Source organism: Myxocyprinus asiaticus, chromosome 5 (assembly GCF_019703515.2).
Source record: "Myxocyprinus asiaticus isolate MX2 ecotype Aquarium Trade chromosome 5, UBuf_Myxa_2, whole genome shotgun sequence".
Lineage (NCBI taxonomy): Eukaryota > Metazoa > Chordata > Actinopteri > Cypriniformes > Catostomidae > Myxocyprinus > Myxocyprinus asiaticus.
This window is the reverse complement of record NC_059348.1, coordinates 51,280,070-51,307,939: the sequence shown is the minus strand read 5'-3', so window position 1 is coordinate 51,307,939 and position 27,870 is coordinate 51,280,070. Positions and strand designations below refer to the sequence as shown.

The following is a 27,870-nucleotide window of genomic DNA, read 5'->3' as shown; positions in this document are numbered from 1 at the left end:
TCATTCAGGTTCCTGGGCTCTACCATCTCTCAGGACCTGAAGTGTGACACCCTCATAGACTCCATTGTAAAGAAGGCTCAGCAGAGGTTGTACTTCCTTCACCAGCTGAGGAAGCTCAACCTGCCACAGGAGCTGCTGACACAGTTCTACTTGTCCGTCATTGAGTCTGTCCTGTGTACATCTATAAATTTCTGGTTTGGTTCAGCCACCATCTATTTAGACTCTTACCTTGTTTTATATTCTGTCTTACTGTAATCTTCTGTGTATACCAAAAAAAAAAAAAATACGAGTACGTGAGCACACTTGGCAATAAAGTTCATTCTGATTCTGATGTGGGAGTGGAGGGCAATGAAATTGTTGACAAACTGGCAAAACAGGCCCTAAAACACACAGAAATAGATAAATAAGTATAATTAAGCAAGGCTGAAATCAAAGGAAGAATTAAAGCATACATTAATAACAAATGGCAAGAAGCAAGGAATAGAGAAATTAAGGCAGACATTTGTATAATATTCAGAAACAAGTAGAAATTGAGATGATGGATTATAAAAACAGGAAAGAAGATTCAATAATCACTCAACTTCGAATAGGTCATACTGGATTAAATCACTCACTTTACATTATAGGGAAACATGATACGGGACAGTGTTATCACTATGGTCAAGCAGAGACAGTTGAGCATGTACGGTTAAAGTGTAGTGAATGTGGGACAGAAAGAGCAGAGCTTATTAAAAGATTAAGAGAAATAGGTGACAGTACATTTAATTAACATAGCCTGCTTAAAAATTGTGGAGGGGAAGGAAAAGCATATAAATAACCACCAATAAACAAATGACCCTATGACTATTCCATGTGGACAGAGCTATTGTAAAGGCTGCATTAAAGGATGCTAGGACCAAGACGACTCTCTGGGTATTTATGACTGTCCTCAGTGCAGGCAGAGCTTTGCACCCAGACCTGTGCTGGGCAGGAACACCATGCTGGCTGATGTGGTGGAGAAACTGAAGAAAACAGGGCTCCATGCTGCTCCTACACCCTCTCATCCTAGCCAGGGGATGTGGAGTGTGATGTCTGTTCTGGAAAGAAAAACAAATCCTTTAAATCCTGTCTGGTTTGTCTTGCGTCTTATTGTGAGACCCACCTTCGGCCTTTCAGAAACATAAACTGATGTCTCCTTCAAAGAAGAACAGATGTGCTTTCGCCACGATAAACTGTTGGAGGTTTACTGTCGCACGGATCAGCAGTGTATTTGTTACCTTTGTTTAACCGATGAACACAGAGGACATGACGCTGTTTTGACTGCAACAGAGATGAATGAGAAAAGGTTCACATTTCAGATAGTTTCTGGAGACTTTTTGTGTGTGAATTTAGTATTTCTTTTGTACCCTGAATACTTAAGTTCAGCCAAAAATGAACATTCTGTCTTCATTTACACACCCTTATGTAGTTCTAATACATTTACCCCCATACAATGAGAGTGAATGATGTCTGAGGCTAACACTTTGTCTGACATCTCCTTTAGTTTTTAAGATTATTCACCTTCAAATGAAAATTCGGTCATCAATTATTCACCCTTTTGTTGTTCCAACCCTGTCTGACATTTTTTTTTCCATTTGAAGTTGAACTATTTCTTTAAAAGTGTTTGGAACACTGCTTAAGTAGTTTGTGCATGTAACTGTGAAACACAGGAATCGATCGTTTTTTTATTTTTATTTATTTAAATAGAAACTATGCTCACAGTCGCCTTCAGCTTGCTCACTGGGGTCTAAATACAATTATTATTTAATTATTTATATTTACGCACAATTTACAATCATATTTAATCAAACTACACAGTGATGACTAATACTTTATAGATATTACAGTTTCATTTTCTGTTAATGTATGATTTTCTGTAAAGCTGCTTTGAAACTATGTGTGTTGTGAAAAGCGATATACAAATAAAAATGACTTGACTTGCTATAATGCTTGGTACAATATGTTGTCTGGTAGGGTTGTCATGCTTTTATGAATCGAACATTACACGTGTGTTTACCAATCGCAATGTATCTACGTTGTCAGGGGAAGTTACTGTGCATGTTTACTAATACGTATAACTTCTGAAATTGACTTCTTGTACATATTATTTTCATGTTTAATAAAGTATATTTTATCCCCATTATTGCTTGTTTTATGTTTTTAGTTTACAGTGTTATTAGGCCTACATTTTCACTTGCTTTCTCAACTGCCATGTTCATTTTTTAGTTTTAGTCACAGTTTTAGTCTTTTGACGAAAATGTCCTTGAAAAATAGTCAGTATTTCGCCATTTCATATTCATTAATTTTAGTCAGTTTTACTCTGACAGAATTGACATAAAATTTTAGTCAACGAATATCTTTTACTTGATGATGACGTGCAAATGGACAAAAAAGTGTCAGACAATAACAGACCAAACTTTTATCAACTATTCAAATATTTAGGAAAACATTTATAAACATTTTCTAATGTAAACATGTATCAAACATGCAGTATAAATGTACATAGACCTTGTTGTGAAAAACCTGAGCTCCTGAAATATTAATGAATAGACTAAAGTATTGGATATTTTTTAGAAGTTAGCCTGTATTCTGAATTCTTCATGCTGAAGAGACGTATTCATTTTCCGTGAAAGAATACATTGCGTGTAGCATGTTTCTTATTGAAACCGCGTATATACAACGCAAGTTATGCAACACAAATTATGCAAATTCAGACTAGCGGATCATTTAGTTTGTTCACATGTTCATTCGTTTCACTTTGTAGATGTAAGTTGTTCCATAAATGTTGTGGATATATTAATGAATCTCTTGTATAAATAGGATGCGTTTGAATGGGAAATTTACCCTGTTTTATAGCGGTTCATTTTGCCGGTGTTAGCGCATTCAACTCAAGCAGCTCAAGCCGAGAAATGTCCAACACACTGTAACATATTATCAACATGAAAATAGCACATTATGACTTCGGCTCTGAATATCTTCCAGTCATGATCACACACAGGTGATGTCCAAGTAACCTCAAATCATGAGATTCATCCACCAGAGCAGTAGCATCAAAACACGACGGACGTAAAGTGTTCTTCCGCAAATTGCTTGCAGTTTTAAATTTCAACCACAGATGTCGCTAGAGAGCACAGTTACGCAGTGCTGCTTTAACTTATCTAGTTCTAGTTTATTTAATGTGTCCACTAACAATATTCAACAGTGTATGTACATGCACGACAGGAGAATTATGTCATTTTTGTCATTTTTTTCTGAAAGTCATGAAAATTTTCACCACAGTATCATTTCTAGCATATCTCAAATTCTGTATTGCGTTTGATGGAATACTGTGATGGAAATGACGCTGATAGAAATTACATTTGTAAGGTTTTTGAAATTAAATGGCTGAATTTTATGTCTTTCTAAGGATAATTTCATAGCTAACATTTATGTATCCAAAATACACATAATTAAATGATATTTTCACATTTTTTGCATAATTTGGCAAAATTATGGCTTGATCGGAAATGGCGCCCAATAAAAATATTCTGCTCAAGTGATATTTACCTTGATATTTCTTTGTTTGGATTAACATTTAAATTGAGTAATCTTTAATAAAATAAAAAAACTAAATATTTAATGTTTTAATAATTTAATTTAGTTAATCATTACACAATTCGATTTTATTGAATTTTGTTATGAAGTTGAAATGCGTAAATCTTAAAAAATAGGCTATAAAACTTTGTTATTGTCTCATGATTCATATCTCAAGCATTCTCTTCGCTTTTTTTTTTTTTTTTTTTTGACTTGGTTAACAAGTACACTAACTTTAAAAAAAAAAAAAAACTTTTTTAGAAGCAACATTTCTGGGGTGGGACAACTATGGGACAGACATATTTTTTGTTAAATTGATAGAAATAATTTTCAAACAATATTGAATTGGTTTATGTTTATTGCACTCTTTGTTTAGATCATCATGGTTTTCAACATGTAATAATTAGTATTTTTATAATGCATTTTTATAGTTTCATATTAAAAGTCTGGGTTTGGGACAAGGCTAAAACAGTAAAATATATACATAAAAGGCATTTGAAAAGTACCAAAAATGAACGCTGATGGCCTGGTAAAAAAGTTTCTAAGTCTAATGTGATCTTCATATCCTAAAAAAAAAAAAAAAAAAAATCTGTCTTAATCAAAATCAACCCTGGGACATATAAGCCATTTCATGTTAAAGAAACACCCATATGTAATAGTAAAAAAAATTCTGTGTATAAAAGTGTACCAGAAGACCTACAGTAACTTAAAATGTATCTTTTACAAACATATTTCTTTTAACAAAAAGTGTACTAAATGTTTCAAATATTCTTATAAAGCTCTAGCCATTAATTATATTACATGATATTGATATAATCATGTTAGTGTCTGAAATTAAAGGGGCCATATTCTAAACTTTTGTTGCTATTTGTCCACTTACAATATTCATACAAAAGATTTTTGTAACCTACTGGTCAGACATCTATATGTAAATCTCATCTGTTATGACTGGACAACCAATGTATGATCTTTTTTTGCATCTCTCAGCTTTCGCACAGACAGCATTTGAAGAGCGTGTGTATTTTCAAAGAGCTGGTGTGCTCAATAGAGTGGCGGTGCACTGAAGTGAAGGAGCTGATCCGAGGTCAGGAGAGGGCAGCAGTGAGTCAGGCTGAAGCAGTTCTTCATCAAGTGGTGCAGGAGATCACAGAGCTGAAAAAAGACATGCTGAATTAGCAGAGCTCTCCCAAACAGAGGACAATATCGCCTTCCTGCAGGTAATGCTACTGGTTATTTAGCAGATTCTTTTCTCAACTGACTTACAGTACCTTAAATACAACAACAGTCTCTCTGAAGTAACATGGGGTTGTGTCTTGATCTAGGACACAATAGTGATTGTTTATGAATCACCTTTTCTGGGGTTTGAACCTACGATCTTTCAGTTACCAGCCTAGATCTGTTACCATTAAAGGAAAATTCTGGGAGAGCCACGTGACGCTACGCAAGTGTTGATTGCTTGAAGGCGAGCTCCGCTTAAACTTTGCTACAATTATCCTTTTAAGCAAAATTAACCAGTGAGAACTGTAATAGTTTTGTTTGCTAAACTGTGCTGGGAGTGCAGGATGTCGAAAAATTCGAAATCGTCGGCCTGTGGGGACATTAAAAAGCACTTACGTTCTCACGCGTCGGACGCCTTGCAGGATCAAGATGGCAGAGGTCCAGTCGATAGTGGCAGTGAGCTTCATGACGTAGGTTGTGATATAATTTATGCAGCACTGAAGAAAATCTCGACCAACATGGAGGGCCTCGCAGAAATACATCGAGCAATCACATCTATGGAGGCGAAACTTTCCACCCTGATCACAAGAATGGACAATGTTGAAAAACGGGGCGAGTTTCTCGAGTCGGCCGAAAGAGAGCTACAGGACAACCTGTCTGCTACCAAGGCTGATGTGGAACGGGTGTTGGAAAAACTAGAGGATATGGAAAATCGGAGCAGGCGTGATAGTTTTTGTTTCGTTGGAATCCCCGAGGGAAAGGAATGTCAGGATATCGCGAAGTTTTTGGATGAGCTTATTCCGAATTTGATTGACACAGTGGGCTGCTGGCTTTAGAGCTCTCGGTCAGCTTCCCAGGGCGGACACCGGACTTGAGCAATCTAGTAGCAATAGTGTTGCTGAAAGTCTCATGTGGTGCATGGATCATCGGATTTCCGGGGGATGGACGCCAGTTGGGACTGCTGTGCACGGGTTTGAAGCACATTTTTTTCTGTTCTGTGGGTTGTTCAGGATTTGATGGTAACATCAATGTTGGAAAGTGGTCTATATAATTTTGCCTTGGGTACACAATTTATCTTTACATGTCAATATGTCACACTTTAAAATAGGTAAAAATGTTTCTCTCCACATGGAATGTTAATGGGCTGGGGCACCCAATTAAAAGAAGGAAGGTTGTATCTTTCCTTAAGCTTTAAAAATATGATAGAGTGTTCTTTCAAGAAAGCACCTTTCTTCACAGGAAGCTGAAAAACTTGGTAAGGCATGGGGTGGGTATGCGTTTTGCAATGCTGGTTCAAGTAAGAGCAGGGGAGTCATCACATTGATAAGTAAGCATTTACAATTTAAATGTCTCAAACAGATAAAGGATAATTTAGGAGTCATTATTGTTTTGTCTGAGGGTACGTTTACACGACAACGATGTATTAAAAATGGAAACGTTTTTCCTTTGCGTTTTTGAAAAGTTTCGCGTACAGACGACAACATTGTCACATGGATCCGCGAAAACGACTAAAAACGATGTATTATGCATGCCAGGCCAGTAGTTGGCGATGTCACTTTGTAAAGAAACACTACGCACCTGTGCACATAAGCATTCTTCCACAGAGTGGTGAATACAAACAACGAAGATGGCGATCGCTGGTCGTAGTAGTGATGCAGTAAATCTACAATTTGCTGGAGAAGTGTCAATAAACTCAAAATCTTGAGCAGCACAAACACAGTCCTGTAGTCCGCCATTGTAGTTTTGAATGTCTTGCGCGTTGTTTTGAAGTACTCGTGTGCATGCCTATAAACTGAACACGTAATATGCATGCGCATGACATCAAAAACTTGCACTTTGAAACACGTTTTCAAAAGTTTGCGATTTCAGGCCCCAAAACGGCGTTGTCATGTAAACGAACAGCCAAAACGCATAAAAAGTTTTCCGTTTTTAGTTGAAAACATTGTCGTGTAAACGGTCCCTGAAATACAGGGGGAAAATCTTATTTTGGCTAATATTTATGCGCCCAACGCTGATGATCAGAACTTTTTTATAGATCTTGAGGTAAAGTTACAGTTGAAGTCAGAAGTTTACATAAACCTTAGTCAAATACATTTAAACTCAGTTTTTCACAATTCCTGACATTTAATCATAGAAAACATTCCCTGTCTTAGGTCAGTTAGGATTACTGCTTTATTTTATGAATGTGAAATGTCAGAATAATAGTTCATCACATTTCCAGTGGGCCAGAAGTTTACATACACTTTGTTAGTATTTGGTAGCATTGCCTTTAAATTGTTTAACTTGGGTCAAACATTTTGGGTAGCCTTCCAGCTTCTCACAAAAAGTTGCTGGAATTTTGGCCAATTCTTCCAGACAGAACTGGTATAACTGAGTCAGGTTTGTAGGCCTCCTTGCTCACACAGGCTTTTTCGGTTCTGCCCACAAATTTTCTATTGTATTTAGGTCAGGGCTTTGTGATGGCCACTCCAATACCTTGACTTTGTTGTCCTTAAACCATTTTGCCACAACTTTGGAGGTATGCTTGGGATCAGTGTCCATTTGTAAGACCCATTTGCAACCAAGCTTTAACTTCCTGGCTGATGTCTTGAGATTGCTTCAATATATCCACATAATTTTCCTTCCTCATGATGCCATCTATTTTGTGAAGTGCACCAGTCCCTCCTGCAGCAAAGCACCCCTACAACATGATGCCACCCCCATGCTTCATGGTTGGGATGGTGTTCTTCGGCTTGCAATCCTCACCCTTTTTCCTCCAAACATAACAATGGTAATTATGGCCAAACAGTTCAATTTTTGTTTCATCTGACCAGAGAACATTTCTCCAAAAAGTACGATTGTTTTCCCCATGTGCACTTGCAAACTGTAGTCTGGCTTTTTTATGCCAGTTTAGGAGCAGTGGCTTCTTCCTTGCTGAGCAGCCTTTCAGGTTATGTCGGTATAGGACTCGTTTTACTGTGGATATAGATACTTGTCTACCTGTTTCCTCCAGCATCTTTACAAGGTCCTTTGCTTTTTTCTGGGATTGATTTGCACTTTTCGTGGCAAACTACATTCATCTTTATGAGACAGAATGTGTCTCCTTCCTGAGTGGTATGATTGCTGTGTGGTCCCATGGTGTTTATACTTTCATACTATTGTTTGTACAGATGAACATGGTACCTTAAGGCATTTGGAAATTGCTCCCAATGAAGAACTAGACTTGTGGAGGTCCACAGTTTTTTTTTCTGAGGTCTTGGCTGATTTCTTTTTATTTCCCCATGATGTTAAGCAAAGAGGCACTGAGTTTGAAGGCAGGCCTTAAAATACATCCACAGGTACACCTCAAATTCAGTACACCTCCTATCATATGCTAATTGGCTAATTGTCCAAAGGCTTGACTTCATTTTCTGGAATTTTCCAAGCTGCTTAAAGATACAGTTAACTTAGTGTTTGTAAACTTCTGACCCACTGGAATTGTGATATAGTCCATTAAAAGTGAAACAATCTGTCTGTAAACAATTGTTGGAAAAATGACTCCAAGTAGATGTTCTTAACAACTTTCCAAAACTATAGTTTGCTAATATTAAATCAGTGGAGTGGTTAAAAAATGTGTTTTAATGACTTCAACCTAAGGGTATGTAAACTTCTGACTTCAACTGTACATGCTGCTGGGATCCTTCATGATATGATTTTGGGTGGAGACTTCATTCTGTTAATGGATCCGGTCCTTGATTATAGGGTTGCAAAAGTGTGTAGACCCTTTAGAACAACGTTGACACTTCAGAGGATGTGTAAAAATCTTGGTCTTACAGACATTTGGAGACTTCTGAATCCACCTAGGAAGGACTACACTTTTTTTTCATCAGTTCATAAGATTTACTCTAGAATATATATGTGTGTGTATATACATATATATATATATATATATATATATATATATATATATATATATATATATATATATATAGTCACTCATCCCTTCTGCAATTGATTACTCATTTGGGAACATTTTAGTTTCAGATCATACTTTGGTGTATTTAGTGACGTTGCCGCATATTGAGAAAACAAAATCATATAGATGGCACTTTAATACATCCCTTCTACAAGACCCTGAATTTCAACAACTGTTAAAGACAGAAGTCAGTGTTTACATAGAAACCAATTGGTCCTCAGTGTCCTCTGTGAGCGTGGCATGGGAGGCGCTTAAGGCGGTCCTTAGGGGGCAGATCATACAATATGCCTCACTCATCAAAGCACAGGAATTCATGGAATTGGAAAAGAGTATTAAAATTGCTGAAACAGAGCTGAAGCTCTGAATGTCATCCAGTGGTCTAAGAGAGCTGACTCAGCTCCCATGTTTAAAATATAGGTGCAACACTATATTGTCACAGAAGGTAGAGTTTTGGTTATTCAGGGAAAGACAGATATACTTTGAGTCGGGGGACAAGGCAGGGAAACCACTTGCCAGATATGAAAAACAGAGAGAGTTTTCTTCCACCATTCCTTCAGTGAAGTCTTCTGGGGGTTCTGCCACAGATATTAATAAGGCCTTTAAAGATTTCTATTTCGAACTTTCTATAGTTCCACATCCTCATCTACCGATAAGGATATTAGCAACTTCTTAGAGCAATAAGAACTTCCTAAATTGATGAATGATCAAAAAAAACTCTCTTGACTCAGATATTACTTTGGAGGAGCTTGTTGAGGTAATTAAAGCCTTGCCAACAGGTAAGGTACCGGGGCCTGATAGTTTTGCCGCAGAATATTTTAGATCTTATGTCACAGAACTGGCTCCACTTATGCTAGAAGTTTACACAGAGTCATTAAAGAAAGGTGAACTACCGCCAACCATGACGCAAGCCCTGATCAGTCTCATTCTTAAAAAAGATAAAGACCCAAATGAATGTAAAAGTTATTGTCCAATTTCGCTGATCCAGTTAGATGTTAAAATATATCCTAAAATTTTAGCTAATCGTTTAAACAGAGTAAATACAACTCTTATACATATAGATCAAGTGGGGTTTATCCATGGTCGTAGTTCTTCTGATAATATTAGACATTTTATAAATATTATGTGGTCAGCAGCAAATGAAAAGACCCCGATCACTGCCATCTCACTTGTTGGCAAGAAGGCATTTGATAGGGTGGAATGGGATGATCTTTTTAAGATTTTGGAAATGTACGGGTTTGGGAAAACATTTATTGGATGGATTAAGTTACTTTATAAACAACTGTTAGTGGCAGTGCAAACTAATGGATTAATTTCAGATTATTTTTCTCTTGGTAGGGGAACCCAGAAAGGCTGTCCTCTCTCCCCTTTATTGTTCTGTCTTGCCCTGGAACCATTAGCAGCTGCAATAAGAAAAGAAGATGATTTTCCTGGTGTTGTTGCAGCAACACCAGGACTTAAAATTCTACTCTACGCAGATTATATATTATTATTTGTCTCCGACCCTAGAAGATCTATGCCTACCCTCCATAGAATTATTAATTCTTTCTCCAAATTTTCAGGATACAGGGTGAACTGGTCTAAATTGGAAGCTCTTGCTCTGACAGCATATTGCCCTACCAAAGCTTTCCAACCTGGCGCCTTTCAATGGCTCAAGAAAGGCATTAGGTATTTAGGCATTTTATCCCAGCAAATGTGAGAGATTTAGTCAGTTAATTTTGACCCATTAATGAAAGATTCTTGTGCAATGTTGATAGGTGGGCTTCACTATATTTGTCTATGGCTGGGAAGGTCAATGTTACAAAAATTTATATTATCCACAAATTCAATTATCTACTGCAGTCTCTCCCTCTAAAAGTTCCTCTTTCTTATTTTAAACAAATTGATAGAATATTTTATTTGGAATGGTAAACGACCCCGGTTGCATTTCAGTAAGTTACATAGACCAATTGACAAAGGAGGTTTAGGCCTCCCCAAAATGTTGTTTTATTACTATGCTTTAAATCTTAGACACCTGGCCATTGGTCTCTTCCACCAGAGAGAGCCCCTCCCTGGTACAACATTGAACAAGCGGTCCTTGCCACAATCTCACCACTGCAAAGTCTTTCTATTAAATTGCCTAGAGAAGCAAAAATGCAACCTTAATTTTTCACATTGACATTCAGTATGGACAAAGGTTTCTCACATGTTCAATTCTGATTCTTACCTAAATGTTTCCTCAAGTATATGGCTGAACCCCAAATTATGTATTTACAAGTCTTGCTGGAAAGAATGGATCGAGAGGGGTGTTGCTCCACTTGGTGATCTTTATGAAAATGGAGCTTTGAGATCATTTGAAAATATAACGCAGCAATTTGGGATTTCTAGGTCTCAATTTTTCAGGTATTTACAGCTGCGCCATTTACTTTGTACTATTTTTGGTGGTAGTACACCGCCCCCTAAGGCTGCTGACACTCTTTGTATGGTGCTCACAGCCTTTGGAAAGGGTCATGAAGCATCAGTGTATTACTCCTCGTTGATTCAGAGTTTGGGTGATGGAGCATTAACAGCTCTTAAGAGGTTATTGAAAAGAGATTTTAACTTGGTTCTGGAGGATGGGGAGTGGGAAAGAATTAAAAATATGTATATATATATATATATATATATATATGTTAGAACTATGTCTAAGGATGCAAGGGTATGCCTTATTCAGTTTAAGATTTTGCATAATTTCTACTGGACTCTCTCTAGATTGTTTAGGCTTTTTTAAAAGACACACCTACCTGCTGGCGATGTCAGTTGGAGGATGGAGACATAGCTCATGCTCTGTGGTTCTGCACTAAGTTTCAAGAGTTCTGGGTAAGTGTCCAGAATTTTATCTGTGAAGTACTAGATACTCAGATTTAATTCTACCCTAGATTATGTATATTGGGTGATGGGGCGGTTCTTATAATAGGTGACAAATATATAAAAAGCTGGGCCAAACTAGTGTAATGATTGGCAGACATATTGTTCTTAGAGGATGGAAGTCAATTGGCGCTCCCTCATTTCAAGAATGGTTCACCGTGTATGACGTGTATACCTTTTCTGTGGACAGTTAAATCCAGCGTAAAACAGCGTAAACCATGAAATCCCGATTTAAATGACTTTACAGCTCAAATAATACACAAGTTTTAACAACAATTAATGTAAGTGTTTTTATAAAATTATAAGCTTCACATTTCTGCCTTTAAACCATCCAAAAATTTGCCCCATTCATATCCATTGTAAGTGCCTCATTGTAACATAAATTTTAGCTTTTGTTATTTTTAAGAAAAGGAGGGACTAATTATTTTGCAGTAACAATTTTTGTGGTAAGCAACATTATGGCACAAATGCTGTCGATTGATCTTAACTTATTGAAACTAGAATATTCCTTTAAGCTACACACACATCTATTGTGAAAAAGTATATATGATGCAGTGATATATTTTAAATGTTTAGTTTCAATGTTTGTAGTCTCTTAAATTTCACGCAGAGTAAAAAAATAATTTACTCACCCACTGTTGTTCCAAACCCGTATGACAGTCTTTCTTCTGCAGAACACAACAGAAGATATTTTGCTGGATTTCCGAGCTGCTCTTTTCCACCTAAATATTCCAACGAACGCATACAGTGACCAGTTGCGTGTATAATGCTTAAGTCGTATGAACTACTTTTATGGCACTTTTATGCCATAAAATGATGTTATACTGAACTAAGACAATTATAAGGGTTTGGAATGACCTAATGGTGAGTAAATGATGACAGAATTTTAATTGGTAAAACTTTACAATAAGGTTCCATTCGTTAACATTAGTTAATGCATTAGGTATCATGAACAAACAATTAACAGTATCATTTTTACAGCGTTTAATAATCTTTAATGTTTAACAAAAATACAATTGTTCATTGTTAGTTCATTTTAGTTCATAATGCATTAACTAATGTTAACAAATACCACTTTTGATTTTAAAAATGGATTAGTATATGTTGAAATTAACATGAACTAAGATTAACAAATGCTATAAAAGTATTGTTCATTGTTAGTTCATGTTAACTAATGTTGTTAACAAATGGAAACTTATTATAGTGTTACCTTTTAATTTTTGGTGAATTTTCCTTAAAATTTGGGTATACTCTAAACATTAAGTTCCTACCAGGAATGCTGTTCATGCACAAGGACATTTGTCCATTGAATTTTTAAGTGGCAAACACTACCATTTGGCCATCCTGGTCTTTGAGTCTTACATGGTGAACTATTATTAAAAACATCAAAGGACTGAAAGAAAGTGACACAAAATGAGATTGCATCATTCTCTGCTTCAATCTTTCATGATATGTAGAGGCGGAGATGAAAACTAGCCTTTGTGGACTTAAAGCCATATCCTAAATTGAATTTTGAGTTTTCAATTTGTATAATTTTAAAGTCAGACCTCTGCCTACAGGTAATATAGATGCATTTATTCACTTTTCATAATGAATGTTACACTTTTACTGTTTTTTCAGTTTATTATTTTTCTTTTACTGTTGCTCAGAATTTCAGGTTTGTGTGTGCTCAGCCTGTGCCTGTTGACTTACCAAGCATCACCCCTGAGCCAAACTTGACAGCATTATCCGAGTTCCAAGCTCTCTTAGACGACGTCTGCCAAGGAGGATTTGTCAGTATTTCGGAGAAAGGTGAACAGACTTTATTTAAAGGGGTGTGCATGCATTGTGTCTGAAATGAGGTATTTAAAGCCATTAAGAACTAAATCAATACTTTATTGTGTTTGTACAATGACTCTGATTTCTCAGTCTAACCATCCTGTTCCGGTTTACAGTGAATGATGTTCCTATTATTCAGACCATGAAACCACAGACAGATTCAGAGTCAAAGTCAGGTAAGAGTTCATAAATTAAACACCATAAATTCAGCCTAGACCAAAACCACGAGAGCTGCCTTGCTGTCTACTGACTAGACAGTCATGTGCCTTCTAAGGCCATGTCCACACTTATGTTTTCTTTTGAAAACACATTGATTTTGCCTCGTTTATGGCTTTCATACACACTGGAATGACATTTTCCTCCACCGAAAACAGAGACTTTCATAAACGTTCTCCATAAATGTTACTGAAGTTATTGTTAAAAGTTACTGAAAATGCCCACAAAGTGTTGTTTGTAGAGTTGAAACACCCCGTTTAAATTTCCATCAGGATCGGTGGATCAGGACAAATTCAGGATTTTACATTAATTATAACATTTCACGGATCACCTTCAGCTGCTGTTGGTAGATTTAAACTTTTCACGAAGGAATCGCACATACTAGTCGTAAACGGCTGTTTTTAAATTTCCAAAATGCAATTGTTGTGACAGATATGAGGTCAAATATGATATAACGTCGATCTTATATTAGGGAGACCAAATGAACATCTGTCTGACGAAGTGTTTTTGAAAGTTCATGTTATGTTTTTAATCTAAAAAACGTGGGGAAAAAACAGCGAGATGTGGCGCAACGATCAAAAACGTGCATCCAAGGGTGTCGATTTGGCTTGAACATTGGGGGGGAGTTTGCAATGTGAAGCATTTCTAATGTTTCCACTGATCTTGGTATAATATTATGGGGGGGTTATTAGCTTGTATTGATTATTGGGGGGTTACCTCCGCGTCTGAGACAGTCAACCTGCGCATCTTATCACGTGGCTTGTTGAGCGCGTTGCCACGGAGGCTTCACGCCATCCACCGCGGCAACCACGCTCAATTCACCATGCGCCCCACCGAGAACAAACCACATTATAGCGATCACGAGGAGGTTACCCCATGTGACTCTCCCTAGCAACCGGGCCAATTTGGTTGCTTAGGAGACCTGGCTGGAGTCACTCAGCATGCCCTGGGATTTGAACTAGCGAACTAGCGATCTCCAGGGGTGGTAGCCAGCGTATTTTACCACTGAGCTACCCAGGCCCCATATTGGGGGGGTTACCTTGAAAAACAGCGGACGCAAAAATATGTTTGGTGTGAACGGCTCCTGCAGCATCAACAATGCTAAAAGCTTTTGTGCCAGGAGTGATAACTCAAAATACTGTCTAGGTAGGCACCTCACTAGGTTTTGGAACAGAGCTATGTATATACTGTAGTAAATCATCTTTAGATGTTTCATTTTATTTATTAATGGAAAAATATCCATTAATGCATAATTCATTACAAAAATTATATGTGAATATGCTAACAGGATTGTTTATTTTATAGCTACAGCAACACCACTGCTCTTTGGCCAAGCCGGACAAAACCCTTTTACCATTACTGTCCCGGCATTTAGTGTGTTTCCATTCGCATCACATGGTGAGAATCAAAAGCTTTTATTTTGGAATTTTGATTTCAGACTGTTTATCCAGTTCCAGAAAAGACTGCTTTGTTTCAAGAAATTAATGTAATGTGTGTGAATTTTAGAAATTTTGTCAGCGTGCATTTTTTTAGTTTATATTTATTTAATTTTACCCCGTGTTATATTCTCCTGGCATTAACAAAAAACAAATAATAACAACAACAAAATAAATAAATAAAATATTGTATGAATTATGCTAAATATTAAACAAAATGTAGCTCTTTCTAAATTACATTTTTGTTTTTGTGCAACTTTTATGTAGAGGAGAGAAGAGAGAGGGGACTAGAAATGTTGCAAGCTGGATTGGAACCTGTGTCGCCTATATGAGCAGCACAGCTCTATGTGTCAGAGAGTAACCCTAATCCATATGAGCTCGCTACTGAGCTACGGCTCTAACTGCTTTACATTAAGAAAAGAAAAAGATAATTTGCCGTCTTGTGGCCAGTCTTGATTTAGATCAATCTAATCCAGTTCAGTAATTTATTTGAATAATTTTGCACATTTTAGCCAGTCAACGACACAATTTCGGATGTCTCGGCCTCTTGATACAGTTAATCTTTACCTTCTCACATTCTCCGTCCTCTTCAGGATCCAGAACATCAGGTTCTCATCAAAGAGTGCCGCCACGGAGGAGACGCAAGCAGCTTTAAGAGTGGCCAAAAATGGCTTATTAAAATTCAGAGAGGAGGATTATGATAGGTGCCAAAGTTGGTTTCATTCAGTTTCTTTTATGAAACATGTACATTTTTATGGGTAAAGACTGAAGGCTGCATTAACCACACTCCAACTAAGACAGAAATGTAAATTCAGATATGTTTCAGTGTCTCAGAATGTATTTCTCAGTGGTAGCAACATTTAAATTTCTGTTCTCTTACAACTAAAGATGTGTTTCGAGTGAAAGTTGACATACTGTGTGATGATCACATTTTTTTTACAATTATAACGTGAGTTAAGACATAACAGCAAAAGTATTTTCTTAAGTATTTATCATGCATATAATAAACAGTGGTATACATGTGTAATTGTTTAATGATTTATGCTATCTATTTATTAACGAAAACTACTGTAAAAGATGTTGATTCTAACTTCATAACATAGGTCTGAAATGTTTGTTTGTATTAATGTTAAATTGCAAGTATTTTTAAAATGAGGGTGCTAAGTGTATATTTTTCATAACATGTTTTTTCAATGCAATGTTTTTGGCTCTGGACATTTACTGTGGAACAGAATCAAAACACTTTTCATTTGCAAATGTTCTATATGGATGGAATAACAAGACCACATTACTTGAACTTGAAACAATATAATTACTGAGAAAGAATTATCTTCTAGACTTATTTGATTGGACAGCAAGTAGTACAATAGTATTCCATTCTGAACATGTTCACTGTTTACAAATTATTTCTTTCATTTATGTCTTTCAAAATAGCTTTTTTCTTTTTAGATTTCACACAGTATGCCTTTCGGATGAACTTAAGAGACCCATGTAAATTTAAGAAGAATTTCCTGGAAACTCTTATTTCAAGATCATTGGATTTGTACAGATTTAGGCAAAATCTGTGATAAAAGTCAGCCGAGGGAAAAATAAAATCAGTGATTGTAATTTGGACCGCTGACTGTATACACACACACACACACACACACAAATTTCAGTATTTTATTCAAATTGATGCATTTCAATTGTATGACAAATTTCCATCAAATTGAACTGAGTAATGTTTAAATGGTGTTCAAATTATGAATTCAGATTAATTGTGAAGTATTTAATTATAATTAATTAGGAGTATGCACTTTTAAAACTTAAAATCCAAAAATACAATTTGGTAAACAGCTAAATAACTGCATGTCACTAAGCTTTACAGATGTTTTAAAATAAACAAAAGGCATCCGCATAACTAAACCAGTCTCTGAATGTAAAACATGAGGGTCATATGGAGGTCTATTATATTACATATGTTAAATGAAAATCTTTCAAATAAAGTACTGTATATATATATATCATTGTCAAAAATTAACTTATACATTAAGGGGCAGTATTTGTCCCCTTGGATTTGCTTTTCAGGGGCATTTTTTTCTAAGCATTTTAACCTGTCTCATACGTTTATGTCAAATACACCAATTAAATTGATTCATTAATAAAAAATTATACAAATGGTTCCTACAAATTTAGAATGTATTACCTCTTACCCTAAGAACTAAATACACATCATTTCATACTGTATGCCATAATATGTATAACTAGAACTATAATCGAATATTAAGAACTATATCAGATGTTACAAATAAATAAATATAAAAAAAAAAATAAATAAAAAAAAATTTGGTGGCGATGTTTTTGCCCCAAGCGCCCCTTAATTTCTAACCCTGATATAGTGTGTATATATATATATATATATATATATATATATACACACTCAAACCAGCCCATCTGGCACCAACAATCATCCATCCATGCGATTGTCTAATTAGCCAATCGTGTGGCAGCAGTGCAGTGCATAAAATCATGCAGATACAGGTCAGGAGCTTCAGCTAATGTTCACATCAACCATCAGAATGGGGAAAGTATATTTATAAACTCAACAAAAATAGAAACGTCCCTTTTTCAGGACACTGTATTTTTAAGATAATTTTGTAAAATCCAAATAACTTTACAGATCTTTATTGTAAAGGGTTTAAACAATGTTTTCAATGCTTGTTCAATGAACCATAAACAATTAATGAACATGCACCTGTGGAACGGTTGTTAAGACACTAACAGCTTACAGACGGTAGGCAATTAAGGTCACAGTTATAAAAACTTAGGACACTAAAGAGACCTTTCTACTGACTCTGAAAAACTCCAAAAGAAAGATGCCCAGTGTCCCTGCTCATCTGTGTGAACGTGCATTAAGGCATGCTGCATGGAGGCATGAGGACTGCAAATGTGGCCAGGGCAATAAATTGCAATGTCTGTACTGTGAGACGCCTATGACAGTGCTACATGGTGACAGGAAGGACAGCTGATCGTCCTCGCAGTGGCAGACCATGTGTAACAACACCTGCACAGGATCGGTACATCCGAATATCACACCTGCGGGACAGGTACAGGATGGCAACAACAACTGCCCAAGTTACACCAGGAATGCACAATCCCTCCATCAGTGCTCAGACTGTCCGCAATAGACTGAGAGAAGCTGGACTGAGGGCCTGTAGGCCTGTTGTAAGGCAAGTCCTTACCAGACATCACCTGCAACAACGTCACCTATGGGCACAAACCTACCTTCGCTGGACCACACAGGACTGGCAAAAAAGTGCTCTTCACTGACGAGTCACGGTTTTGTCTCACCAGGGGTGATGGTTGGACTTGCGTTTATCGTCGAAGGAATGAGCATTACACCGAGGTCTGTACTCTGGAGCAGGATCGATTTGGAAGTGGAGGGTCTGTCATGGTCTGGGGCGGTGTGTCACAGCATCATCGGACTGAGCTTGTTGTCACTGAAGGCAATCTCAATGCTGTGCGTTACAGGGAAGACATCCTCCTCCCTCATGTGGTACCCTTCCTGCAGGCTCATCCTGACATGACCCTTCAGCATGGCAATGCCACCAGCCATACTGCTCGTTCTGTGCGTGATTTCCTGCAAGACAGGAATGTCAGTGTTCTGCCATGGCCAGTGAAGAGCCTGGATCTCAATCCCATTGAGCACGTCTGGGACCTGTTGGATTGGAGGGTGAGGGCTAGGGCCATTCCCCCCAGAAATGTCTGGGAACTTGCAAGTGCCTTGGTGGAAGAGTGGGGTAACATCTCACAGCAAGAACTGGCAAATCTGGTGCAGTCCATGAGGAGGAGATGCACTGCAGTACTTAATGCAGCTGGTGGCCACACCAGATACTGACTGTTACTTTTGATTTTGACCCCCCTTTGTTCAGGGACACATTATTCCATTTCTGTTAGTCACATGTCTGTGAAACTTGTTCAGTTTATGTCTTAGTTGTTGAATTTTTTTATGTTCATACAAATATTTACACATGTTAAAAACACTGAAAATAAAAGCAGTTGAAAGTGAGAGGAAGTTTCTTTTTTGGTGAGTTTATATATATATATATATATATATATATATATATATATATATATATATATATATATATATACACATATATATATAATATTCATTTCTATACACAGGTTGCATGTGAAGCTTGTCCACCTGGTGCTTTTGATTTGCATAAAAGCAAAGAAGTGTACTCTTTCTGTTCTCGTGTGTGATTGGCTCGCTTCAGGCTGTTTTGAACAGAAACCTGATAAGCTTCTACCTGCATTATGCACACGCCCAGTTTATACACAAACACTCTTTTGTCTCCGTTCTCTTTTTCCTGCCTTCCTTACCACCGTTCTGTCTTTCGTTTCACTCTCCTCTAATAATCTGTTGAGAAAAATGTCAGGCACAAATATCTCTGTGGACAAGGACCAATTCTGTTGCTCTGTGTGCCTGGAAGTGCTGTGGGAGCCAGTCACTATTCCCTGCGGTCACAGTTATTGTATGGAGTGTATTAAAGGTTACTGGAAGAAATGTGAGTTAAAAGAAGCGTACAGCTGCCCTCAGTGTCGTCAAACCTTTAGTCCCAGACCTGCGCTGTCCAGAAACACCATGCTGGCTGATATTGTGGAAAAACTGAGGAGAACTGGAGTTCAAGATGGTCTACATAGTCATTCCAAGGATGTGGAATGTGATGTGTGCACTGGGAAGAAGCATAGAGCTGTTAAGTTTTGTGTAAAATGTCAGACGTTATACTGTGAAATTCACCTAAAACCTCACAATGAAAGAAATCGAGGAAGGATGCATCAGCTTATTGAAGTTACAAGGCAATCGCAGAAAAGAATTTGTTCACGGCACAATAAACTGCGGGAGGTTTACTGTCGCACCGACCAACAGTGCATTTGTAGTTCGTGCTTAAAGGATGGACATAAGGGACACAGCGTAGTATCGATTACGGAGGAGAGGATTGACAAACAGGTAATTTAAACTGCAATAAAAAATATTTGAATCACACAACATAGAATTTTGTCAAAAGTTTTAAGATGGCAAACAAATCAAGTCTTTAAATCTCATGATTTTAAAACAGAAATACCTGGAGGAGGCATGGAGGAAGTCAAAGCTGAGGTGCAAGGAGAGAGAAAAGGAACTCAGAGATGTAGTAAAATATGTAAAGGTAAGTGCATCAATGTGTTATTGAGCCAAACTGTTTGCTATTGTTAAAGGTGCTGTATGAATTGATACGCAGAATGCGTCCCTATTACCTGTCAGATATCACTGAAATAGAGAGATGTCATGAAATATCTCGGCGCTAGTATCTGTAAACAGCTGAAAAAAAAAAAAAGGCTGTGGGCTGCTGTCAGATTCTTTATTTAGCCAATCAGAAGACATTGAAGCACTTTCTGCCTGTCAATCATTCTGCGTCAGGTTTGCGGAGCGCAACGTTACTTTATGACCATGCGCTACATGGACGCATTTCGCTGCTGCACACCGTCTTCATGTTTACATGTGATGGGTGAAAGGTGCCGTGCGTTGTTCCTGGCCGACTACTGAGACTTACAGGCTCCATATGTTTAGGATTAGGGCGGGGGTGGGGTTAGGACATCTGCTGCCACCCAGGAACAAACTGAGGCACCATTTTACAATGGGCGTGTTTACATTGGCTTGACTTTTTGCTCGTGTGGGCCCCCTAGTGGCTTGGTCCCCTGGGCACATGCCCATAAAACTCACTGGATGATCCGCCCCTGCCAAAAATGACAAAAAAGTATCATAAAAGTAATCCATACAACTGTATTTGAATTACAACTGTATCCACATGCACTGTATTTCCATTCTTCTAAAGCCATGCGATAGCTTAAAACTGAAGTGTGTAATTTTTCTGTGGTAAAATACTTTCTCCTATCTCAGCTTAATATGCAGATACAACTATAAGTAAGCTGTTAATTTTCTTGAAAACTTTAAACACTGTGTTTCTGTGGTGCTATACAAATTCCTCTATTTGTTTGAGCCACCCATCAAGCCAGACACATCAACATGACTCAACCAATGGCATGATTTGGGGGCGTGACTATCTGTTTTTATTTGGAAAGCTGTTTGAAAACAATGTTTATTTTTGCAATTCTGTTCGGTGGTGTTATTGGTGCAGAAATTACACACTTCAGCTTTAAGTCATTATTTGCAAAAAATATTGCCCTCCACTTTAGCTCTTAAATCTCATTCTCAAACATTTGAGTGTTGCGATCGCTCATGAGTAGTGGTCGACCAATAATTTATTTTCAATGACCAATGCGATATCTCGAGAACAGGGTGGCCAATGCCAATATAATGCAGTTGTATAAATAATACACAATATAGCAATTGATATGCACAGAAAATTAGTCATTTTACTCAGTCATTCAATTCACAATAAATAATTAAATAAATAGATAAACATAAAACAGAACTGGTTTTTTTATTTATTGACTTGGAGGTGACAAATTGCCAAATGGGTCAATAACTTACAGTACTTACAGTATTTTCAAAAGCCTCACAATAATTTTTTTTTCTGTGGCTTAAAGTAAAAAAAAAAAAAAATCAAATGATGTGTAAAAAAAAAAAAATAAATAAAAAGAAAAAATAATCAAAGTCTCAAAAGCTGAAATTAAAAAAAAAAAAAAAAAAAAGTAAAAAAAAAAATAAAAAGATGAAGAAGAAATATTTGCAGGAGAGTGCAGAATAATATTTTCTTATTATTTCTTTAAAAAATGAGCAGTGAAACTATTTAGTTAATAGTAAAATATTAATATTTGAAAAACTTTTGTCCACCAAGTCAAAGTCATGTAGTGTAACCAACATGCAGGTAGCATGGTAGCATAGTAACCCTGAGAAAACGTTTTGATATTCCTGATGAAAAATGCATGATATTTGTTAAAGTTAATATTAATAGTTTTTACCTTGAAAAATATGTTTGAAAACAATTTTTTAAATAAATGATTACACTCACTCAAAATAATTAGTTGTTGTTTTTTGTATAAAATGCTATAAATATTTTTCAAAAAACATATGAAACCAAATTGGACACAAAGATTACATTTCTAAAAACTTGATATGTGTTTTTTAAACTAGATTTTTAAAAGATTTCTCATTTTTATCACCTTGGACAGTCTTATTTGTCAATGGCGTCTAAAATTTGCCAACTTATCAGCCTGGTCAATACGTCGGTCAATCACTAGTCACAAGACAAGTGAATCTGATGTCGTTTGAAATGTATATTTAATTATTTGGCAGACACTTTTATCCAAAGCAATTTGCAGTGCATACACTCAAGGTACATTCTATAATTTGGTGGATTCCCTTGGAACCAAACTACCAATTAAACTACACAGGAACTTTGTGGTTTGCAAAGACATGTCAAGTTTATGAAAACATTCTCATTTTTAGGTGAAACAAATCTGATATTCAAGTGTAGTTCCACTAAACTGAACAATTTCCTTTCCATTGCCAACATCGGAGCAGCGTTCTGCACAAGTGGTTGAGGATGACAGTGAAAAGATCTTCACCAGACTTCTGCGCTTCTTCGAAAGGAAGCACAATGAGGTGAAAGAGCTGATCAGGGGTGAGGAGAGGACAGCTCTAGGCCAGACGGAGAAGCTTCTAGAACGACTCAATCAACAAATAATTGAACACAGGAGAGGAGAGGCTGAGCTAGAGGTGCTTTCAAACACAGAGGACCATATCCATTTCCTACAGGTGAAGTCCTGAGTTTCACACCGGTTTATTTGTGCCAGAGGCGACGATACTCCACATGAAATCTAGAAGGCATCCGAAACCAGGAGCAATAGGGCTACAGCAGAAGAATATAAGTCACATTAAATAACTTACATTGTGATTGTGTAGGCTGCTGGGGAATTTGGGCCAACAAATGTCAGGCTGCTATGTTCAGAATGGAAAACTACTGGCTTCTTGCTGAACACTTGACAGTATTCACTGCATAGTGCCTACTATTTAAAAAGAAAAGTAGTATGTGAAAGTGCACATTTTTACAGCGTTTTTATTTCACCTATAGAGGCAGCTGTTATACTAATTTCTAACTGTAGAACACTCCAGCTCCAGAGACAGAGGAATAAAATAAATACATGATTGGCAAATATCGGCATTGATTTTTGTTGATAACCGATAGTTCCAAAAAGCAACTATTTGTGCCAATATATCGGTCAACCTCTAGTATATGGTATGCTTTTCAGAACATAGCCTCAGTCTGGTAAGGGAGACCTTTTCAGTTAGGGGGCTGGTTTGCTTAATCCTGAATTTACCTGTTCATGCTAATGTCACCTCTTTGATTCACTTGTGTAGAACTATAAGACTCTGTGTGCTCCTCCTGATGTCGGTGGTCAGCCCTGCATTGATGTCCATCCTTACTTCTCTTTGCTGATACTGAGGAAAGCTCTCACAGAGCTAAAAGAGAGAGTCAATGACGTCTGTGACAGAGAATCAGCAAGAATTTCAGAAATGGGTGAGTTTCGTCTTTATAGTCTCTAAATAGTCAAATATTGCCAAGATTAAAAAACATTCAGATCCAAAACTTATTAGAGATTGCTGATTATGGATGTGTAGGAGTTTTGTCAGTGCACTAAAATGGATAAAGCAATTTTTTTTATTTATTTTTTTTATTGTAAACATAAATTACATCATTTTATCAAATTCATTGTTCCGGTCCTTTTTATTTGCAAATTAACTAAATAAAATGTATTCCTTAATTTTTTATTTATTTATAAGAAACACACCTTATCTGTTTTGAATTACAAAGACATCAGCATTGTTGATATACAAACTCAACTCATGACACCTGACAAATCTGTATTTACAGTTGATGAAGAGCACAATCAGTCAGCTGAAAATACCTTGAGTTTACCAGTGAACACTGAAACAGGTATAGAAATTCACATCGCTTCCAGCAAGTGTCATTAAAGCATGTCAACTCACCGTGTTTACATGTGTAAGTTAAGAGACACATCTGACCTAATTAAACTTACTGACCTCTTCCAGCACAAGAAATCTCACCACAAACTGAGCCGAGGACTAGAGATTTCTTATAATGTAAGTGTCATTTCATATGCTTGATATTCCAGCACAACATGAAAACTGATAATTAAAAAGGACAGACAGACAGATGGTATATCAAAATATATTAAAACTGAAGTATAGGTATATCAAAAAGCTTTTATTAACTTTTGACCAATATAGTTGAAAGATTTCACATCTGACACAAATTTGGGGAAGATCCCCAAAAAGGTTTATGATGAGTTTTAAAGTAAGTTTTTGACTATGGCACAAATAACCAGAGGAAAAAAAAAAACATGTTTTTACTGTATATGATTAGAAAGTTCTAAGCTAAAACATGTGTGAAGATGTGAGGGTTTGAGATAGAGACTCAAAATTTGGCATGATCGAAGCTGAGACTATCCCCTAAGTGTGCACCAAAGTTGATACATTTTGACTATTATGTTCTATAAGCTGCTATGGACCATTGAGAAGAATAAGCAGGAAACCAACAATGGTTAGAAATTTGGAAGCTTAAACATGCATTCAAATTTTAGCATTTGAGACTCCAAACTTGGCATGATTGAAGCTGAGACTCACATGAAGATGTGCACCAAATTTCACAACTTTTTATTATACTGTTTTACAAGGTGCCATTGAGAAGAATAATAAGCAGAAACCCAACAAGAACTGCATAGACCATACGGTTAGAAAGGTATAAGCTAAAACATGCATGAAAAACTGAGCTGCCTCTTTCCTCTACGACCTCTACTCTTACTCATAGACCATTTAGAAGAATAATAAGCAGAAAACCAGCAGATACTATCAGTGCCTAAATACGTTCTGTGCTAGACCTCTTAAAACACACCTTTTCATTTCCTCTTTTCAATCAACAGATTGTCGTGATTTGACGTTAGACCCAAACACTGCCAACTCTTTCCTCCGTCTCCCTGGAGACCATCGAGAGGTCACGACAGAACCAGAGCCTCAGTCGTACCCTGATCATCCAGAGCAGTTCAGCAGCTGGGCTCAGGTCTTATGCACGAAAGGTCTGTTGGGACGCTGTTACTGGGAGGTGGAGTGGGGAGGCAGTGGGGGAGTTTCCATTGGAGTTTCCTACAAAGGGATTCTCAGGACTGGAGGGAATAGTGACAGAAAACTAGGAAGCAATTCCAAATCCTGGAGCTTAGATTTCTCAGAATCTCTTTGTTTGTTCCAGCACAGCAAGTCTAGCATAGAAATACAATGCCAAATAGAATTGGGGTGTATCTTGATCACAGAGCTTGTACTCTAGCTTTCTATAGTGTTTTTTTTTAGCAGATGATAGTATGACTTCCCTTCATCGAGAGCAGACCACCTTCACCCAACCCCTCTATCCTGGATTCTGGGTTGGACTTGGTTCCAATTTGAAACTCTGTCGAACCTTTAGCTTCTCAGCTTAGTACAAAACGTGTGCACTAATATGTAAAGATCATTTGTTATACACTCACCGAGCACTTTAATAGGAACACTATTGTGCCCAACGTGGTCTTCTACTGTTGTAGCCCATCCACCACAAGGTTCGAAATTTGCATTCTAAGATGCTATTCTGCACACTACAATTGTACGGAGTGGTTATCTGGGTTATCGTAGCCTTTCTGTCAGTTCGAACCAGTCTGGCCATTCTCCGTTGACCTCTCTCATCAACAAGGCATTTCTATCTGCAGAACTGCTGTTCACTGGATGTTTTTTGTTTTTGGCACCATTCTGAGTAAATTCTAGAGACTGTTATGTGTGAAAATCCCAGGGGATCAGCAGTTACAGAAATACTCAAACCAGCCTGTCTGGCACCAACAATCATGACACAAATCATTCTGATTTGTTCCTCATTCTGATGGATGATGTGAACATTAACTGAAGCTCCTGACCTGTATCTGCGATTTTATGCATTGCACTGCTGCTACACGATTGGCTGATTCGCATGAATAAGTAGGTGTACAGATGTTCCTAATAAAGTGCTCGATGAGTATACATATATTTTTATCAAAAGTGAAAAGCAATAAGTGTCTCTTGTTTTCTTAATAAAAAAAAATAAAAATCCATAACCGTATGATTTTTCACGACACTCGGTTGTGTTAATGGTTCCCTAACATGCAATTTTTCACCATTGCGGACAGAAGATTGTACAAAAATTGTCTTGACAATGTTTCCTGCAGCGCATTTTTTAGAGGCAGCGCTGATCTACAGCACGAAACACAGGATGGCCAGAGTTACCAGTTGCTTATGAGCCAGTTGTTTTGAATCTGTAGTGCAAAACACACAGCGTGACTTGTATAGTTGAAATCCCGAACAAATTATTTTTGTTCTTTTAAATCTACTGGGCAAATATATACAGAGTAACCAGTATAGTCCGATTCCTGAACAAATGACTCTTATGAGCCGGTTCTTTTTTAGTAAATCAAAGACACCTATATGTATACATACTAACTTAATCTGACACGCAAGTGATGACTTTTGCCATGTCCAGCTCGAATTTACACAAACTGGAAAAAGAACCATTACTATTGTGCAAGGTTGTACCTGAGACTTAAAGGAATATTACGGGATAAATACAAGTTAAGCTCAATTGACAGCATTTGTGCCATAATGTTGATTACCACACAAAAAAAAAAGTCAACTCATCCCTCCTTTTCTTAAAAAAAAAAAAAAAAAAAAAAAAAGCAAAAACTGAGGTTACAGTGAGACACTTATAATGAAAGTGAATGCTGCCAATTTTTGGAGGGGTTAAAGGCAGAAATGTGAATCTTATAAAAGCACTTGCATTAATTCTACTGTTAAAACTCGTCTATTATTTGAGCAGTAAAGTTGTTTAAATGAACATTTTTAGTCATTTTAGTGTTTGTTGATCATCATGGCAACGAAGTTGTAAAATTGGCTATAACGTCACACAGAAAAGATTAGTAAGTGATTTTAATCACACTAAAATAATGTTAACACAAATATTGTTTGTCTTGTGGCTATACTTTTGAAAAAGTATTTTAACGTTCAAAAACTGGCCAAGTGCCACACTGTAACCCAGATTTTTGCTGTTTTACAGAAAAGGGTTATGCATGTCAAAATTAATTTTTGTGGTAATCAACATTATGCAACAAATGCTGTCGATTGAGCTTAACTCGTATTGAACCTGGAATATTCCTTTAAATCAGGCATTGCAGAGGAATTTTATAAAATGAATGAATGAAATATAGGTTACCAAATTTTTTGGTTTAGAATTTTTCTTATTGTATAGTTAGGATCAATTACTGAATTGCATCTATGCCTCTGAAAAATCCGTGTAAAAACACTTTTGTATAAAATGTATTTAGGATTTGTTTCATCTGCTCTCTCAAAATCTGACATTATAATAATTTGAATACAGGCTGCTGAGGGCAGTAAATGCAATAAGAATTGGAATCATTAAAGGGATAGTTCACCTAAAAATCTACATTTTCTCATTTGCTCACCCTCATGCAGTCTCAAACTCTTATTTTAAATCAATGATGTCCATAACTTTCTAGATCCCAAAAAAGACAGCAGCAGCATAAAAGCAATCCATACCACTCAAGTGGTTTAATCAGGAATGTCTTCTGCTGCGATTGTGGATGAAATTTTATTTAATCTCTTAAGCCCTCATGAACGCAACAGACAGTTATGTAACATTTATTACATGAGGGTGAGTAAATAATGAAAACAATGACAAAAAATCCTATTAAAAACGATTT

The 27,870-nt window shown here is 36.8% G+C and overlaps 2 pseudogenes; both read left to right on the top strand.

Moving 5' to 3' along the window:
* Positions 1-830: 830 nt before the first annotated feature.
* On the top strand, positions 831-16,300 carry LOC127441228 (E3 ubiquitin/ISG15 ligase TRIM25-like; annotated as a pseudogene).
* Positions 16,301-19,443: 3,143 nt separating this feature from the next.
* Positions 19,444-26,213, top strand: LOC127441636 (tripartite motif-containing protein 16-like; annotated as a pseudogene).
* The last annotated feature ends 1,657 nt before the right edge of the window (positions 26,214-27,870 follow it).